At 43.8% G+C, this 13,499-nt stretch overlaps 1 long non-coding RNA gene and 1 other non-coding gene across 2 annotated transcripts; both read right to left on the bottom strand.

The window, feature by feature from the left end:
• Positions 1-504: 504 nt before the first annotated feature.
• trnak-cuu (transfer RNA lysine (anticodon CUU)) lies at positions 505-577 on the bottom strand. The gene has a single exon. It is a non-coding gene; the product is annotated as a tRNA-Lys (tRNA).
• A 3,322-nt stretch (positions 578-3,899) lies between these two features.
• LOC127603725 (uncharacterized) lies at positions 3,900-11,271 on the bottom strand. Its single transcript, XR_007963113.1, has 3 exons — positions 11,041-11,271; positions 9,632-9,691; positions 3,900-4,535 (listed from the first exon to the last, which is right to left on the bottom strand). It is a non-coding gene; the product is annotated as an uncharacterized LOC127603725 (long non-coding RNA).
• Between the last annotated feature and the right edge of the window lie 2,228 nt (positions 11,272-13,499).

Below are 13,499 nucleotides of genomic sequence, written 5' to 3' on the forward strand. Positions count from 1 at the left end.
TCTTTTTTCAAATGTGTTTATTGATAAAGTAATTATCTTCATACCTGAGTTTTTCACGGGAACGTGTGTTCGTATTCAAGCCAGTGTCCACTTTGGGAGATTGTTTTTGTATGTTTGTCGTTTCGGACGTAGTTTTAATTTCTATCAAATATAAATCAGTTCACTTCCAATGAGATACACGTTTAGACGTGTGGGTGTGTGTGTATCTAACTGTAAGATATTGTTTTGAAGGGAGATTCGCCGTCTTGCCTTTTCAACACAAGATGGCGGCATTGCTTCAAGTTCCGAGCGAAACTAAAATGGTCGTCGATATACGTCACGAGCTGCTAAAGTCACGGTACATGATCACATGATTTAAACATCGAGTTTTTACATTTGGGTATTATCATAAAATTGCTGCAGGAAAGCTTTTTTTAGGTTGTATGTAAATTGAAAAGGTTCCGTTTGTGATAATGATTTTGCAACGTAATTTGGGACTTTGAATTCAGCGGAAAAAAAGCATGCCGCCCAACGTGGGGCTCGAACCCACGACCCTGAGATTAAGAGTCTCATGCTCTACCGACTGAGCTAGCCGGGCGATGTTGGACTTGTTTGCTCTCTTGACTAAAGTATCACACTACTGCGGTATGTGGTAATTGAAAATCTATTTTTAATTATCATACCTGGATAAATAAAAGCTAAATGAATACAATAAATGTCAAGTATCCATCTCTAAAAGTGATGAGCTTGCGTGTGTGCGCGCACGTGTATTAAATCATCACAGAATCACAGTGATTGTAGAGAGAGAAAACTGATGATGAGCGTGAACCCAGAAATGTAGTAAAACACTTTATACCTGGAACAAAATCAAATGGACCGGGATGACTCCTTTTACTGTCATCTCCAAGACTGCAAATAGTGAAATTAAAATTTATTTGTTGACATGTTACTCAAAACATTCTCTGTGCAGTTAAAAATACTGTAGTTTTATGATGTCAACAGTTTTGGGTCTGTAGTTACAACCGTTTTGAATGTGCAACAACTGCAAGTCAAACATGCTCCACTTTTATGGTTCGACCAGTGTTGTTTGGCTTTGGGAGACATCAATCCTATAAAATGTCCATAAGTAACCGCAAATCCTTCCTTTTATTCCTATTTACACGTGACTTTTGATCTGAAGTCATTGATGTCCACCTGCTAAACCGACGCATCCATCAAACGTGAGAGAGTCGCATTTCAACAAACACTGGCGACCACGTCCTCATCGCTGCCGTGTTCATCTGGTGCTCCCCTTGTGGCATTAACATTTGAAAGACCCTCCATCCTGTGAACTTATTTGAACTCTGACCCTCTCCTCTGTGCGTCACAGGCAAAAAAAAAAGGGAGAGAAGCTGCAGCTGGGATAGATAGAGGACTTCAAGTCGGTTCTCACCGGCAACACGGCAGCAGTAGACCCCCTTCCATGATGAGCTGTCGCGTCTGGTCCCAGGCAACAAAAAGTGAGTGGGAATAAGTGGTCATTACAAGTGCTCCTGACTTGTTTTCACCGTTAATTATGCACCGCTCTCCGCCCCTCACTCACATACTCGCCTATTTTAAACATATTGCGGGAACAGACACACAAGCGGTCCAGACATATCCAGTAGCGGTAGTAATTCTCTTGTCATATGAATGAATACATTCCAAGCAACCAGGCTTTAATTTTCAACCTCTTAGGTGGTTAAAACGTATTCAGTATTTAACCGTAATGAAAAATATTTTTTAAAATGTGTTAATCTGAAGTGGATGATGCTCCTTTGATATTTGAAAATATATAGAGTGATTTTTTTCCCTCATCGGAAAGCTTCTTTAAATATGTCCATAATTTCTGCACATGAATTACATGTGGTTATTTTATGCCGGTTGTCTTATGCAAACATTCCGACATAAACGCACGCACGCACACTCTGAAGTCACTTCAAGCACATCAGCCTGCATGAAAGCACACACATGTGCCCCAGACGCAGTGCACACTTTCTCACAGCACAACCCAGACACACACGCGCACACACACAGTATGATGCAGACAGTTTGAAGGGCCTCATCTCGCCCGCCTTTTCTTTGGCTGTCTGCGCCGTCTGACCCAGGCTCTGTATATGTCTAATTAAGCAGTCAGACCCTCCAGCGTGCCATGACACGCTCACGGCTGATTTCTGCTCAATGTTTTGTAACCCCTGATCAGGTTTTTTACACACCGACCGAGGCGCGCGCTATTGTTTTGTTGCCATCTTGCCATCAGTGGTCTGGGAATGTTTGCTCAAAGGTGGGCCACCGGAATGGTGGTGTGCAACTGTGTCATCACGTCCAGTTATCATTTTCATAAATATTTTTTTCTTGTCTTCTTTTTTTGTTTGTTTGTTTTTTTTTTTGGGTTGCGAGAGCTGTCGACATTTTTCTGACTTTGGCCCACCTTCAAGTGAGACTATATTGCCATATTAAGGTCTTATTAGGGGGCAGGAATTGAGGATGTGACCTCAGGGGCAGATGGACAATGGTCACTTCCTTCCTAATTCACCAACTGACAACACATTATTGACCTGCTTGTGTGTGTGTGTGGTTTCAGAAGAGAGATGGCTCAGTCTGACCCTCTCCGATGGCCTTTCAAACTTAAATTTATTGACCTCTAACCTGGGTGGGAGTAATTTACTCGTTGAGTGGCAAAGGATTGTCCATCTGAAAACACCTGCCGCATTCTGCCGCTTGCATTTCGCACCAAAGTCATGTGAATTTTTTTTGTCTTATTTTCATTAGATTTTTTTGTTGATTGGTGAGGAGTAATCACTTTTTCAGCAACTTTTACACAGATTCCACACGACACATCAGAGCTACAGTATAACCAATGATCTATATGCAATTATAGGCGCAGTGGTAGAATGGGAAATGAAATAACGAAGGACGTTTTTTTTAGGATAAGAAATTGGGTGAATTGTTTTCTTCGGTTAATTGTTTTCTTTCTGTAGCTTTTTTGAGATATTTTAATATTTATTTTTATTCAAAGTACAATTAAAATTTTCACCATCATAAAGTCACGCTGTAACGTTTAGCGATTTGTGTTCATTTTAATTAGGCTATTGAAAAATCTTATCTCATCTTTTTTTTCCAGGTGCAAAAAGTAATAATTTACATTTACCTTTAAAACTGTATTTTTCTATTTCGCTTCACCGAAATATATTTTTGGCTCACATTTGTCAGACGACAGCTTTTTTGCAAGGATCCATTTTGGCTCTCATCTGCCAGCCTTTTGCTCTTGAACTTGAACTTGTTTCCCTCAAGCCACCCAATTTCACAGCGCCCAGGAACTCCTCAAGACCCGCCCCCATGCACCCTCCCATGTCTGTCTTTGTGAAGCTGTCTTCCTTGACTTTCCGCATCCCCAGTCTGGCCCTCTGCAAGTTCCTTGTTCCCCCCGCCTGTCCCGCGTAGTCATTCACCATAAGGGTCCCGCCCGCCCTCCTACAGGGACTTGCTAGGCAGCATGCTAATCGGGCTCTTGCCGGCACTTCCCACGACTTTTCCCTCCCAGGCGTGAGCTTTTTGTCTTGTTATTGATTCCATTATAATCAGACGGCTCCCCGTAACTTTTTCTGCTGTCTGGGCCAACGGGCCCTACCTCTCATATGGCCCCCCTCATTCATCAGGACTCGGGATCTCGTTCATAAGTCAGAGTCGGGGATACTCGAGTTCACAATATTCAAATTTATTGAGATGCACCAGAGAACTGGGTTGGGGGGGGCATATAGACATTGTCTCACTATAAACATTTTTCATTGAGTGCATCAACAATAGTAACAAAGTTGCATAGAACAAAGTCATGTGCAAACAGGGCTTAAGATGTGTGCAATAGATGGTCATAGGTCATTTTCGAATATAGAATCCCTCCAAATATACATTATCATCACATACTCCCATCACAAAACGTTTCTGACGTCATTGATATCAAATAGACTCGTAAAACCTTCCAAATTGCACAAATGCTCAGATATTCGAGTAGTCATCAACTCGCTGAACCCGTATCAAGCCGTAAACGTGCAAACCCAACAAATGTGCAAAGAACTCACATTGCAAAACCTACATGTTCTTTTCTTTCTGCATAAGTAATAAGCATTCCATGGTGATTTTGAGCACTCCATTCTGCCCCGTGTGCAAATTCATGAGAACCAAATACTGTACGAAACAGAAGATACGTTGTGCAGTTGCAGATTGTCAAACATTTCATTGTTCAAGTCAAATCAAACCAAATCATGAAATCACCAGCGTTGTACAAATGAAACTTTTTTAACTAACATATGTCTCGTTCTCTTCAATTCTACAAATACACTCTTATTCTAATGAGTCCCAACAGAAGTGCATAGCTACCGAATACAAATCATTTGAATGATATGTAACATAATCATAAAAGCATTTCACATCATGCATCCAGTCTCCTGTCCATCAGAACGAGGTCGGTCGGTCCACGTCTTGGTGTTTTTCCCCACTTTTAATAGCTTTCAAAGTCCAGAAAAAGTGTCCAAAACATCCTGTAAGAAGACAGAGTATAAGTACATTAAATACTGTATGTATCTACACACCTAAATCATATAAAAGATAAATACATGCCTATTTATTGTAAATCACACAATGTGTTAAAAATACAAAGCGTTGTATCGTCCCCCCCCCCCCCGCCCACATTGTAAACTGTAGTTTACTGCCCGCAGATGGCACACTAATATGGTCGCCAGCCTCCTGCTCCTCCTCATCCCTCCGTCATTGTCTCAAGTCCCCAACATGTTTTATCCCACGCTCTTATTCGAAGGGGAGGTTACCAGCCCTGATTGGGTTGCCATGGAAACCGCGCATCGGCACAGTCCTGATTGGCGTATGCTGCGGGCTAATTATGCAGCTCGTATGCTTAAGAAGGGGGGAAAGTGTAGGTTGTATTGAAATGTAGAGCTAAATAGAGCATCGCATGGTTAAAATAAAAGAGGAGGAACCCCTCGGGTTATTTATTCATCGCCATATTGCGTATCATAACCAAACACATTTGCACATTTTGGTCTTTTTAGTCACTTCACAACTTCAGTAAGTGTGTCGTGCACATTCCAGGGCATTCACCTCACCACAACAACGTTGTCGAGCAGGAGGAGCTAATGGCTAAAGCTAATTTTGTGTAAACAGCAACAACACAGAATAGGAAGAGATGTAGTCGACCTGAGAATTTTTTTGCCAAGGAATGACGACACCTGTGTGAAAGGAGCTGGAATCCTAGATTAGTATTCTATATGCTGGGTTCTGTGTAAAAGTCAAAGATCGGTAAACCTGATGCAGCAATGCTGCAGAATCTATGCGTTAAACAGACGCCCCTCTTACACTGCCTGAGACGGTGACGTTGTTAAAGGAGATGCCGCCGATGAGTCAGAGGATTCCGCAAAAGATGAACAGGGGTGTGTGGCATCTCTAGGTGGAAGTGGTTTTACTTGTAAAAGCACCATTTTTAAATGCTATGTCAACATGGCAATTTTCTGCCTTCGGGGGGTAGCACAGCAAAGAGGACGGTGAACGACTATTTTCTTTCTCACACACGTCTTTTGGAGTCATCTAATTATGTGACTGCAGGTTGCAGTGTGAACGTGCGTGCAGTAATTGTGCCTACTTTGCTGGATCTCCGTGTGAAACAGGCTCGTCTGTGTTAGGACTGTGAGAACGGAATCGGCGGGGTAGGGGCCTGCGTGTTAGAGACAGGGTGCCGGGTTGGCCGGCGGGGGGCCCCCACGCGGACAATGGCCGCCATTGTTTACCAATCTCCCTTGTCCATTAATCAGGGCCATCCAGCTCTAATTGGCATTTTGGTTAAGCCGGTCGCCAGACTCGCGCTCCCTCCACTGGCCTAAATAATGGCGTTACGCCACAAGTGCCGCCGCGCATTTGGGAGGACAAAGTGTCGCTTGTCTGAGGGCCCGAGGAAGGACACCCCCATTCCCCCCAATAAACAACCCCCGCCCCAAAGAAACCTCACACACAAGCACAAAGAAGGCCTCCGACTATTGAGATCTCACTGTCGCGGGCCGCCTCGCCTCGTCTATCTGTACCCCCCCAGCCCCCACGCCATCCTCCTCTTCTTCTTCCCACGTTTACTTACGACACTTTTTCCTTCCCACGCACACAAGTCATCCTGAATCATTGCACGGTGTTTCGACGAACTTCCCGCTTTTATTATCCTCTGAAAATGCCAAAACAATTGCGACATTCTCGCACTTGGAGGTGAAAGTCAACACGCCTCGGCCGAAGAATCTCTGTGGCAACTCGCACGTGTCTACCCTTTCCAAGGGCCGCACAAAAATCACGGAAATTAAAATCATAATTAGAGTAGAATATTTGGATTAAATATTATTCTAGGCCATAGACCATATAAAAAAAAATCCATTGAAAATCTTTGTGCGCCATTTGGAACCTCGAAATGAGTTACCCTAAGTATTTGCATGAAAAACATTTTTAGGCCATAGATTCAAATCAATCAAATGAGAAACAATAAGTGTAGCTCTAACCGTGCTTCATGTTTGATCAAAATGTCACATGCCAGGACCACTGAAAACCAAGGGCCCCCCAGGGACGTGCGGTCAGGGGAGGCGGCTGAGGCACCTCTGAATGCGCATTGCATCGCGCAATCATCACAAACTGGGTTGACCCATGCAACTGGCACGTGCTGCTTGCCGTACATCCGCACGTCGCCAATTTAATGGTTGCAGATGCGTTTATTTGACCTGCTTTTCCACAGTCCGGCTAATGTTTTTAACCATTAAAGTTGAATGGGTTTGTTGGTGAGATATTTAGATTTGCTGATGGGAAATAAAACCGCAGTGAAAAGACACGTTGCGGCAGATAGTTCTCTGCCGCAATTAAGAGGGATTAAGAATCCGGGCAAAGGATCCTCAACGTTACGTAGAAGTGATCCAAAACGTCGGACGACAAACAAAAGCGCTCGTCCGTTAGCCTCGGCGTGCGCCGTGACGCCCGAGCCCCAGCTGCCTTCAAAAAATGGCAGGCGCCCAAAAAGCATCGGCGCTCGGCTTCTTCCTTTCTCATCCCCCTGGGGCGGGGCGGTGCGGGCTACAATTAACACAGTGGCGGTAATTAACACCTTTTCCACTCTGGGCAACGGCGTGGAAAAGCACGGGGGTTCACGTAAAGTGCGAGGAGAGAGGGGGGTAAGGCGGCCATCGTGCGCTTTCTCCTGAGCTGCCATTTTGTGCCGGTCTTTCACCTAAGATGGCGGCAAGGCTGCGACTTGCGTGCGTGGGAGAGGGCGGGGCGGAGGAAGAGAGAAGAGGATTATGGGATTGAGAAGCCAGTCGCATTGCTGAGGTGGGCATGATGCCGCCACAGACGCACGCAAGTTATTTTCATTCACACGTGGTACCGCTACAAACACCCAATGTGGTCATTTTGCATATTAAAAAAAAAAAAACATGGCACGCACATGAAAAAAAACCACACACACACATGCACGCACACACACAGCCATTCTCATGGTATGGTCTGCCCCCCAGCATGCAAATGACATTCATTATGCAAATGCATACAAATCAGGCTCGACCATCTGAGAAGGCACGCTGGGAAAAAAGAGCAGAAGAAAGAAATTAAGTGAATGAGGCGATAGCGAAGCGAAAGCAGGATGTGAAAACACAAAACGGGCACGGGCCTCCCCCAAGGATCACATGAGTAGCCCGAAGGCCCGCTACAAAAATAGCTCATCGGTGATGGGCTGTTGTGATTTCCTTGAAATAGTGGATCAGTGATCATTTGAAAAAATCATCAGCGGAAGCGATTTGGAGAACTAAAGTGTTGCACGCTGGTATTTATCTGTTTGCTTTGTACTGTACTGTGAGAAATCTGTCATCTGTCTGATCAGTGTATTCACTGAAATGAATGCCGTTACTTAGTCATCTTAACTAGGGCTCAGATCATGAAGGAAACTTTTTGGAATTGATTATCCTCTCGATTTTTCCATCTACGACTGGGGTAATCGGCCCCACCTCCCGTTATGAGAGAGAAACTTTGGTGTAAAAAAATTGCTCAGGATGATATATCGGCACAGTGAAAGCCTTTAGGTCAAACTTTGACTGAATACTACAAGACAACTCGTGGAAACCGAACGTTCACCATCGAATTGATCATGTCCCTTGGTGGACCTGAGAAAAAACGTTGACTCTCAGGTGATTCAAGCGATTTTTCCATTGATCAACACATAGTGAGTGCACTTGGGTCCACGTAAGAGCGTTTAAACACTGATTAGCATATCACACATCCTTTTGCAGCACACCACCCTACCTTTTTCCCCCCCCCGACAGATAGTATGTTGTGTGTGTTCTTGTTGATTTTCCATGAGCCGTGCAGGCATGGAATGGGATTCTTGTTACTTTCGGTTATCTAGCTTTATGAAGAATGTACGGCACTCATACAGCTAGATAACCAAAGATAACAGACAACCCCTCAGGCCTGAATCTCTCTCTCTTCCCCCCCCGCCCTCACACACACACAGCACTACACTGCCTCGTATGCACCTGCAAGGACCAAGCAAAAATTAGGAGAACAACATGAATCAAAGGCACATTCAGTTCAGACACACAATGAAATGTCATTATGGACTAAAAGAGAGGTGGGAAGTCTTTTTTCTTCCCAGGTCCACCAAGGGACATGATCAATTCGATGGTGACCTTCGGTTTCCACGAGTTGTCTTGTAATATTCAGTCAACGTTTGACGTAAAGGTTGTCACTGTGCCGATATGTCATCCTGAGCAAATGTTTTAATCGATAGCTTTAATACGTGAACTCTGTGGCACCAGGCTCAATGTGTTACATGAAAAAGGATCATCTTGAATGCAACATGATCATATTGAAATCACGTTGATACAAAACATACAAGATCTATTCGTTCATTCCCTCCGAATCGCTGTTTGACAATAACTTTGACAAATACATTTTTGAATTTGAAGTATTTTTTTTCGGTTTATTTGTTTTCTCTATAACTGTTTTCCCAATGGCATTCCGTGACGTCACAGCCTGGGCACGGGCAGAGGTCAGGTGTGATCATCAATTACTACACACACATATACACGAAAGCCACTAAAAAAGTAACGAATAAAAGAGCAACGTGGAAAAAGAATAAGAAGTACTACTTTTCTTTAACACACACACACACACACACGTGTCCGTTACTCTTATAATATTTAAAATAATGATCTAAATGGTTTAAAATGTAATTTACTTCTTTTTTTTTTTTACATACCTGATATATTTAAATTCTGTTTCTCTTATAGGACATTTGAGTTGTCTTGTTTGTGCGAAACTTGAATTAATTAGAAAAGCCAATTGTCGTAATCTTTCAGTGATATTTGCTCGGTATGATAGGTTCCCCTATATGCAAGCAAGGGGCAGAATAATCAAAATACATACTCCCGGTCCGTTTTCTGACATTATTGACACACAATCGTCGTCCTCCCAGGTGGTCGACATCGCGGTGTGCGTTGCGGCAGTAAAATGAGAAAACGAGCCGTAAAACGGCGCTGTAAATGCGACCGAATAATTCCGAGTGTAATGATACGTTCTGTTATATTAATCGTCGTAATACACGACTTACCTATATGAGGTGGAGGCATCAATCCAACTTCGACTATGACGCTTTTTGTCGTTGAGGATCCTGGTCGTAAACAAGAAAACATTTTAGCATCTCGTTGATGACTCGAGGGCAAAACGAAACCGTTCATTAGCAGCCCATAAAACAATAGGCTTGTTTAGTGTCTCCTCACTATTTAAATGGTCCAAAATGACATCAATAGAGCGGGTATTAAGCGAAGGGCCTAATGTCATAATGCACGTCATCGTGCGTGTTTGTGTGTGTGCCCGCGCGCCTTGAACGCAACAGTTGAGGTAAAGCGTTTTGGGTTTTTTTCACTCCTCTTTTGCACATTTTCTGATTTAGTTTTTCAATAAAATACTGTAATCTGTTAATTGTCGTAAAGCTCCCCTTTTTATCATTTCAGTCTTGTTGAAAAAGATCGCAATTCGTTTTGCGCAATTACGGTGGGGAGGGAATCGAGGGCATCTTGTGAGAACCCTGAACGCAACTGTTGAATTCAAAGGCAACGCTTAGCTCCAAATACTTTTAAGTAGAATTCGATGTCAGCGAGTCTTGATGTAGGCCTATATTTTGAGGATTTTGTTTGTTTTGCACTATGCTGACTTGAATGTACGTAACTGATGACTTCAAATAGTACTTTTTATTTGTGTGTGTGTGCGCTTGTTTGCTTTTCGCACACTCTTCTATGTTTTCAAAAGATTGTCGTCGTTTAGTGACATTTACGGTGAGACTTGTGTGAACTGCGAATTTACTGAATTGAAGCCCGTCGTTTGTTTTTGCAAACTTTCATGATATTTTTTTTGTTTCATATTTTGCCAAATCAATTCATTGTAATTGTGCCTGTCCGTGTCTGCTGAGTTCAAATGCAATCGGGGTAGTCTTGTGTGACCGGCGAATGCAACTGTTGGGTTCAAGTACCCTTTTTGCTTCCACGTTTGCACACTTTTTCCATTTTCTTTTTGGAAATTACGGTGCAAGACGAGGCCGCTTTGACAACTCCAACAGGCCCAATCTGCTTGGGGATGCTCGTGCACAAACACTGCCCTTGGACTGCTATATGTCGCGTATTATTCGCTAGAATTTACGCACCGAGACGTCCTCAAGCAAGGGGATCTCGAAAATACGTCGATACGCGTGAATCCAGACGGGAACCTGTCTTCGTCGTGTGTGAGGTGCATGTGACGCAAAGGTGCCAACTCGGCAAAGTGGCGCAAAGTCCACTCTATTTCTTCATCACTTTTTTTCGGGATGGGGTAGGACAAAATGAGAATAAGGATTTGGATCCACGCGGGTCTTACTAGTCTGGGCCTGAGTGTAAATGCTCTGCCAGCCTCCCGAACGCATAAAGACGCCTTCCCTGCAATCCAAAAATGCACTTGACAAATCCACGCAAGAGGACGTTTTCCTACCGGTGGTCCCTCCGCTGGCGTCCCAGATGATGAGAGCCTCCGCGAGCGGCGCGTGTCGTGACGTCTCCACGGCCTCGTCCATTGATTTTCTCCGCTTCTTAAAATCACATCCTCGCATCCTCAACCCCCCCCCCTCCCTCCATTCCAGGAGGGGTAAGATGGCACGGTCCACGCCGCAGAGGACTACACCGCCACCATCAACAGCAGCAGCGCCTAGTGTCCCTTTGAGTGCACGAGCAACTCATTTGTCCTAATTCATATATGCACCCCCGAGGCTACGCCCCCTCTTTGCGAGTCAGTGGTCCACACCTTCCTCCTCCTCCAGTGAGATGCCTCTGCACAGATATGAAGGCTCACTTGTGATTGACACATGCGCTCGAAAAGGTACAAGGTGTTCATTTTCGTCTTTGTCATTGCAGCACATATCGGGGCTCTTTCTAATGGTTTGGAGGTTTGAAATAAAACGGATTAGCCTGCCCCAAATTTGGAGGATGGATGCACAAAATAGTTCTCGGGAGCAATGTGTTCGACTTTATTGATCATCGAGGGCTTTCTATTGTGTTTTGTACATGTTAGTATTTTTTTTAAAAACGTGAAAAGTAACGAAATCAGGCCAGCTGAATACATTGAGTCCCACTTCTTTTCCAAGGGAAGGAAAAAAACTACAGGAGAATTAAAAGTGTAATCTTATTATAATTTATTTACAGTAGTGCCTTCTTTTTTTAAGAAAAAGGGGGAAAAAAAGCAATATATTAATTCATTCATCTACCGAACCGCTTTATCCTCACTAGGGTGGCGGGGGGTGCTGGAGCCTATCCCAGCTGTCTTCGGGCAGTAGACAGGGGACACCCCGAACTGGTTGCCAGCCAATCACGGGGCACACAGAGACGAACAACCATGCACGCCCACGCCCACACCGAGGGACAATTTACAGTGACCAATCAGGCTGCCATGCATGTTTTTGGAATGTGGGAGGAAACCCGAGTACCCGGAGAAAACCCAGGCAGGCCCAGGGAGAACATGCAAACTCCGCACAGGGAGGCCGGAGCTGGAATTGAACCCGGTACCCCTGCGCTGTGTATATTTAATCCATTTTAAAAGATAAGGGAAAATGAAGACACAGAATATAAATTTCATCGTGTCGAGAAAAAAAAACTAAAAGAAATAAGAAAAAGTCATGCAATCAGAGAAAATATAAAAAATGGAAGGTTAATAGAAATACAGACCAGCAAAGTACATGTAATTGTTTTAGAATATATTTTTAAATAAAAAGTGAGGGGAGACGGGCAGAATAAATATATTCTCGTTTGTAATTTGGAATTGAAGTTGCCATTACAACTTATTTGAAACTGATTTCCAGGGAAACAGAATACATTGTTACCCTGATTTGAAAAAAAACCCCAAACATTCACAGACTATCAACACGGTCCTGCAACAGTATCAATATTCAAAATTGGTGGGTCGATATACCGCATATTGATTGGTCGTGTAAAGTCCTCGTGTTAAATCCCAGTGTAACTCTATTTCATCCGACAGCCGGCTTTGGTAAGAAAAGCTATGGGATGCTTGCAAACTCATCCGAAAGTAATTTCTTCTTTGCAAAAATGCCCGTGCACGATGCTGATGTCTGCCACAGTCTCCACCAGGTTGCGTTAATTAACATGATAATCCCAAATGTTGGGAGTCCCGTCAATGAAAGCCAACCCAAAGACCATCGTGCGCGCGTGCCTGCCTGTGCGTGTGCGTGCGTGCGTGCGTGCGCGCAGTCATGCCGTCTCAACATTTGCATGCAAGAAGTTGACCCGGCCATGTCATGTCTGTCTAGACGAGTCAAGTCAAGTCAAGTCAAGTCAACAGTATTTATAGAGCACTTTCAAACAGCCATCGCTGCATACAAAGTGCTGTACATGGAGCGATTTAACATATACAATAAACAGTAAGACGAATCAGTAATAAGTAATAAGTAATAAGGCGGTAGAAAGCACCAAGCAGTAAAACCAATAGCAAATCTAAGTCATGCTGAGTCAAACGCCAAAGAATACGAGTGGCCACATACCTCCACACTAAGCTATGCACACAGTGTCTCACCAGACATGCAAATCAGCGCCATTTAGAAGCCATCCAACTCAACCATTTTTCTCTTTTATTCTCTTTTTTAGGAAACCAGCCGCCCTCGCCGTTTAACTGCATCCCTCCATTTGAGTCATGCATTTATTTGCCGTGAGACAACTAGAAATTGACTGAACGCAAGAGCACGTTTGGCCCGGCACAAGGTATTTATTGACAGCATGCACGCTGTTTCTGTTATAAACACAACATTGTGGGGGAACCACATCACCTGGAATGCTCACCGTCACTGCACAAATACTGCACAATGTGTGATAAGATGCCACACGGATTAAATCATTGAAACAAGTCATTTTAAACCCTAATTTAAACCCTAGAGGTGAGCGTTCGTT

The sequence above is a fragment of the Hippocampus zosterae genome, chromosome 7 (assembly GCF_025434085.1).
Source record: "Hippocampus zosterae strain Florida chromosome 7, ASM2543408v3, whole genome shotgun sequence".
In the NCBI taxonomy this organism is placed as follows: domain Eukaryota; kingdom Metazoa; phylum Chordata; class Actinopteri; order Syngnathiformes; family Syngnathidae; genus Hippocampus; species Hippocampus zosterae.